We start from the raw sequence: 7,463 nt of genomic DNA, 5'->3' as shown, positions 1-7,463 counted from the left end.
CCCCACTCAAATACAGGTGATCATCATCTTTTAGATGATTTGTTGGATCACCCGCAAATTCTTTCAGATATAATTGAAGGATCTGTATCAACACATATCAAATCAATCTATACAGATTCAACAATTATATCACTTTCAATTTCATCTTCTTTTCCTTCTTCAATGGATATCACTCATCCGTTGACAAGTGGTTGCTCTTCAACGGATAAGCTTAACAGCAGTTATCCGTTGATAACAACAGTTTCAACTTCAACGGATATTCCACATCCGTTGATAGTCTCTACACAAATAACTGAAATGATTCCAAGTGTAGAAGACATGAATACTGTGCAATCACTTTTAGGATTGAGGGCAGGGAGTGAAAATTTGAGTGAGAGGCTGGGTTGCTCCCAGGCAAAAGGAGAGATTGAGAGCACAAAAATGCATGCTATTTCTTCCAGCATGGCAAAAGTCAGTGAGTGGAGTACCACCTTAGAAGGTGAAGGTGAGGGAGTGAGATGTGTGAGCCAGGGGGAGCCCCTGATGCAAGAACATAGAGAAAAAGAGAGAAAAGCAGGTACAGTTGATACAAGGGTGGAACCAGCCATTGCTCATGAGTCAATGATTGTGGATGATGCTGAAAAGGAAAGACAATTTCAGCAACATTACAAAGCTGTAATTGATAACATTTCCTTGGATGCTGACACTTTTACTCATCCTGTGACAGCCTATCAACTGTTGGCTGCTCAGGGCAATGAGGAGGCAGAGAGGACACTACATCTAGTGCACTCAACAGAATCTCTTCAAAGGGATAAAGCTGCTATTAACAGGATGCCTTCTACAGCTGGTGAGCCATCTGAGGAATTTGGAGTAAATTCTGATGATGATGACTCTATTTCTTCTGATGGAAGCATGAACATAGGGGGAGATGAAGACCCTAGTTCCATTTCTAATCTACCTGAATGGGCCCTGACTAAGGAGCATAGAACAGGTGAATTCAATGTCCACCTGGTCAAACAAATCATCACTATTCAACAGGCCATTCAGAACACTTCAAATGCAAATATCAAGGCTATCCTCCAAGCTCACCTGGACTCACTGCATCTCATGAAGTTGCAGAAAGTAAAGCAAGATATGAGTCTAAATGATCTCAGGAAAGATATTGCTGACTTGAAATCCTTCACTTCAGAAAAATTGGATTCAGTCATGCCCTATGGTACTTTGCAGGACTTGGTTTCGAGATTGAAAAAGGAATCAGTTACTGAACAAAGGCTGGCCAAGTTGGAAGACAGAGTTCAAGGAATTGAAGATTATGTGGCCACCCTTCTTCTCAACCAACAATCTCAAACCAATCTCCTAATGCAGCTGGCAAAAGCACAAGGCTTGACCCCTCTCCTTGATGATAACAAAAAGGGGGAGAATAAAAGGGAAGGGGAAGGAGAGCCCTCTACAAAGATTCAGATATCTAAAGTGCTAGTTCCTGCCATCACTACCTCTCCAATCATTCAAATCAAGGGAAAATCTGATGGAATTGATTTGATTCAGCTAGCAGCAGCTGAAATACAAATGAAAGAACAATGGAGGAGAATTGATGAAAGGTTGCAATTGGTGTTTGGTTCTACACAAAATAAATCAACATCTGTGAAATTTAGCACAAAGATTGAACCAATCAACATGGAGCTCATGCCAGTAGGGAGTCTTAAGGATGGAGAAGCTTCTTCCAAAGAGCTACAAGCTATAATCCTCAAGCCCAATGAAAGATCCAATAAGGACTCAACAAAGAATCCTTTAAAAGAAGTGGACTTTCCTCCTTCAAAAGATGATGAGAACAAGATCTTAGGCAGGAGTATTGCCTATCTCAAAAAGTCCATGGATGAGGCTGTAAGGAGAAATAGAGCTATTATCATTAGAGAGGGAAAGAGCATATGTGTGATGCAAGGACATCCCAAATTCTCAATAGCTAAGAAAGAAGAAGCCAAGCAATTAAAGGCTGACAAAAGAGCACAAGCAAAGCTTGAAAAACAGCTAAAGTCAAGCCAAGTTAAAGAAATGAAAGGAATTGAAGTCAGGGGTGAAGAAAAGATTGCTAACTTAGATGAGGTTCTTGGGAGCATATTTGGTGAAAATATGGAGGAAAGAGAGGAATGGCAGAAGGGAAACAGAAGAAAGGCCAAGGCACACAGAAGGAGTGAAGATAACCCTGAAGATACCAAATCTATATCTAAACCACTACCTTCCATACCTGAACCTTTTGTTACTGATCCCTCTATAAATATCCATGGTGAACCAATCATTCCAAAAGAGGAACCTATTGATTGGGACAACATCACATTGCCTACCTTTCTAACCACTCTTCCACCACCAAAGAAACAGAAAAGAAAACCAAAATCTACACCTCCCACAACCTCTAAGAAATTCACTCAAAAACAAAAACCTAAGCCTAAGTCACCCATTTCTAAAGATGATTATGTTCACATTTGTGACATAAAAGAAATTTCAGACATTGAACTCTATCTGGATGAGCTGGAGGATGTAAGGGGAATAGCTGCCTACAGACAGTTACCAGAAAGATTAGTGTTCAGATATAAAGGAGCTGGGGAAAGAACATGGCCTCTCCACAGGATTCTAAATGAAGGCTACTCTACCTTGATCAGAGTCTTTTCAGCCATCAAAAAGGATTCTGGCTTTACCAGAACAGCCAAGACTGAAATTCTCAACAAGATTGCCAACATAAGGAAGACTTGGAGGGAACCAAATGCTTTGCCCAGAACCTTACTCATACAAGAAAGGGGAACTAAAATTCACAAATCACCTCATTGGTTGATGGAATTTAGAGATGACAAAGGAGTCAGAAGATTTTTCAGACTTGAAGACCAACTCAAGATTGCCAGCAATGAAACTCTCAAGGAAATGCAATCTAAGTTGGATATCAGTGATGAAGATGAAGCTGAATTCTTCAGAAAACTCCAACTCCAAATTGAGGGAAATGACAAAGGGCTAGGAAAGAAAACCAGGGAACAAAGAAGAAAATGATGATTTGCTCAGGCTAGAGGAGCACCCTTGGAAATACTGTAAATCTTCAATTACCTCCTAGTACATACACTTTTGCAGCACTTTTTATATTTCTACTTAGTTTCAATTCAAATATTTGTTAAGTGTTTTGTTATCATCAAGTTAACCCTGAATTTATGCCTACAGTTCTTATAGACATAAATAGGGGGAGATTGTTAGGAATATATGTGCATTAGTTTGATGATATGTTTAACAAAACACTTAAGTAGAAATTTAGTGTCTGTAGCCTCAACGGATAAGACCACTTTGGCTATCCGTTGATGGTGTAGCTTTACTTAGAAATAAGTCTAGTATTGTAGCATATTTCAGTCTCTGTATTTAAAATTGTAATTCTTAGAAGTTGAGAGAAACTATGAGTCATGTTGACTACTAGATGATATGCAGATAGGAAGGCCAATTGTAAATATTTCATGCCTTGTAATTTTGTATAAATGAAGTGGTATCAACGGATGACTTAAAAGACCTTCAACGGATGAGAAGCTAAGCTTCAACGGATGTCTCTAAAGCTTCAACGGATAACATCCTTCAACGGATGAGAGCATCAACGGATGAAAGCTTCAACGGATAACATCCTTCAACGGATGAAGTCATCAACGGATGAAAGCTTCAACGGATGTTCTGCTAATCAGCCGTTGATAAGTGGTAGTTGTACCTACAAGCAGAGGCACGTGGGTTGACAGAGAAAACTGAGATGTGGTAGCCGAATTTCAGGATCAACAGAAAAAGCAGCCGTTCTTCTTTTGTACAAAGTTGCAATAGTCAACAAAGTACTTGAGTGAACAGGAAAAGAAGCAAGTGAAGAACTTATTTTACTATTGTAATTTTATATTGTTTTTCACTTGTACACTTGGTAACATATATATGAACCAAGAAGAAGCTAGTAAGAAGAGAGATTTTTCCAGAGCTGTTAAGAAATATCTTGAGAGAAAATTCATCTAGTTTGTACTAGGATGCAGCTGTGATCAACATTGTTGAACACAGATTTTCTAATACACCATCTCTGGTGGAACAACAAATCCACCAGAAAAGTTTTTAAGGTCTGTTGTGTTCTTTACATTTGTGCTTGAATATATATCTGTCTGTATTAGCTTAAAGCAATTCACACACTTGTTCTTCTTGAACACACAACTTTATAAACTGCTCAAAACTTGAAAAAGTTTTGAGATTTACATTCAACCCCCCTTCTGTAAATCTCATTGTTAGTCTTCTAGGAATAACAAGTTGCTTACTTTGACTATGAGATTTGGCAAATGGATGTCAAAACTGCTTTCTTATATGGGAGCCTTGAAGAGGATGTATATATGATACAACCTGAGGGTTTTGTCGATCCAAAGTTTGCTAAGATAGTTTGTAAGTTGCTTCTATCTATTTATAGATTGAAGCAAGCCTCACGGAGAATGAATATTCATTTTGATGAAACGGTCAAAGAGTTTGGCTTTATTCAAAATGGAGATGAACCATATGTTTACAAGAAGGTTAGTAGGAGCCATGTGACATTCCTAGTATTACATATAGATGACATATAACAAATAAGGAATGACATACCTTCTCTACAGGATGTTAAGACTTGGTTGAGAAATAGTTTCTCGGTGAAAGATTTAAGCGATGCTACCTATATATTAGGGATCAAGATCTATAGAGATAGATTGAAAAGATTAATCGACCTAGTCGGAGTACATACATTGATAAAATATTACATCATTTTAGGATGCAGTAGATAAAGAAAGGTTATGTTTCGATATCTCATGGGATAGTGATCTCAAAAGATAATTGCCCCTAAATCATTAGATGATAAGGGTCGTTTGAGAAAGCTCCATATGCTTCAACAATTGGATCTATAAAGTGTACAATGATATTTATTTATCCTGATATTTCGTATGCTTTGAGCATGACGAGCAGATAACAGTCTAATCCAGGTGAGGGTTACTGGATAATTTTTAAGAATATTCTTAAGTACTTAAAGAGGACTAAAGATTTATTTTTGGTGTATGGAGAAGATAGGGAACTGTTTGTAAAGGGTTACACTGATACTAGTTTCTTAACTTAATTTATGGATATACAAGGATGATTATATGTCTATGTCTTGTTTGTGTTTTGTCTAAATATAAGTGATGTTAACTGGAATAGTTCACAGCAAGAACATTGATGATTCTATAATGGAAGCCGAATATATTGATATTTTGAAACAGCCAAGGAGACTGTTTAGGCATGTCCTTAAGAGATATCACCTTATTAATGAGATTAATGATTAAGGAGATATAAATCTAAAGTGCATAGTAATGATAATGTTGTAGACCCACTAACTAAGGCTTTGTCGTAGTAGAAGCACGATAGTCATACTAGTTCCATGAGTATTAGATACATGGGTAATTGGCTCTAGTGCAAGTGGGAGATTGTTAGTGTTTGCGCCCTAGAGACAACACTATGATGTTTTAGTTTAAGACATCAGGATTATTAATGTCTATATTCTATCGATTATTCCCTTTATAATTTATTAATTCTTAATTTACTGCGATATAAATGTTAGATTAATAAATGTCCTTGGAATATGATATGCAATTCTATATCTCTAAGTACGTGACTTAAAAATGAGATTATGAGAATAGTATCAATATTCCTAAAGGTCCCTGGTCGAGTATTATTATTAGGGGACAATAATAATGCATTAAGACTGGTGTGTTTGTTGACTGATGATCATATATCATTGATCATAGGTATAGTGATACTAAAGTCAAAGACACAGACATATGTATATGTACATGGTGCTGGACAGACCCGATGTGAGATTCTACATGTTTGTTGTGTCATAAGTAATTCTCACGGTGATAATGATGTAATAGTCCTTAGACCTGAAGACATTATATTTCTATATGATAATTAATATACATTGATTCCATTAAAAGTTATCCTTGACCGGGTAATGATAAAAGTGGATATTTGGTATATTATGAATCGTATGAGAAATATGAATGATCTAGATGGGATTTAACCCTCCTATTTTATGAGTGATATTATCGGCCTCTTGCGTGAGCTAGACTATGAAATGCGTGGTCACGCTCAAATATTGATTTGATATGATAGTCTACTCATTGATCAAGGAAACTTGGATTAAACTATGATGAGGATGACACATTACATGCCTCTAGTTTAATCTATAATATTTGGTTAAAGGGATTATATTACATTGTACATTATTCACGAAAGGTTTAATCGATCACCGATTCAATTATTATTACTTGGGTAGCAATGATGTATTACTAGATGCCGCTCATTATTTACGATTTTAACTTAGATTTAAAATTCATTTCCAATGTAATAATAACCTATAGGGTCACACACTAAGAATGCTTGAAGGATTATTTAATTTAAATTGGATTTAAATTATATTAAAGTAATTCGAATTATTTATAATATTAATTAAGTATGACTTAATTAATTAGATAGATATTGATATTCGAATTCACTAATATTAATTATGAAATTCATTTGTTAAATAATTAAGTGTGACTTAATTATTATTCAAATAGGAATTTCGAATTAATAATAACTCCTAATTAGTTATAACTCCTAATTAGTTAAGAGTTATAATTCTTATTATACTCTCTATATAATATCTCTTGTGTGGCTGATTTTGATTCAAGACTTTTACTAAAAAACCCTAGCCACCAAGAGAGAAGATGGAGGGAGCAAAAAGAAACGGTTTTGTGCTAGTACACATCCAATCCTTGAGTTCAAGCATTCATGTGGATACCGATTGAGCGTAGATCGCGAGAGCGGGATGCGTGGTGATTGAACAATCTTTGGATCTCCATTATTCAACCAATTTGTAAAGCTTCTTAAGGTAAACAATCTGATCTATGAATTAAATATATGTTTTTCGCATGGATCCTGCGGTGGGTTTCGAAAATTTTGATTTTTTCACGTTTTAATTACTATTTCTGTTGCATTTATGTGCTCGAAACCTTTCAGGTGCACACTACAGCTTATATGCTAAGAGCCAAGAATGCAATCAATTCACTACCTTCTACAGCTGGTGATGATCTTGACTATCCTTCTGGTGCTTCTAGTGGTTTTATTAGAGATGACTCTATGGGAGAGGATGCTGAAGATATAGGCGGGGACATAAGGGGAGAAACTGAGACTCCAGTTTGGATGTTTTTAAAGGATTGCAACTATCATCACCTTCAATCCACCTTGTTCAAAATAATTCATCAAACTCAAGCTGACATTCAAGCCACCAACAACACCAGCACCAAAAGTCTTCTACAAGCCCATCCAGAGTCTCTACAGTTGCACAAAATTCAAGCTCTCCAACATAATCAAACTGTAGATGAATTGAAGCAGGAGATTTGAGCAAGGCAAGCAGGATATCTATAAGAGACTGGATGCTAAACTTCTTGATACTACAATGA

This window comes from Apium graveolens, chromosome 8 (genome assembly GCF_009905375.1).
Source record: "Apium graveolens cultivar Ventura chromosome 8, ASM990537v1, whole genome shotgun sequence".
Taxonomy (NCBI): domain Eukaryota; kingdom Viridiplantae; phylum Streptophyta; class Magnoliopsida; order Apiales; family Apiaceae; genus Apium; species Apium graveolens.
This window is presented reverse-complemented; position numbering follows the sequence as displayed.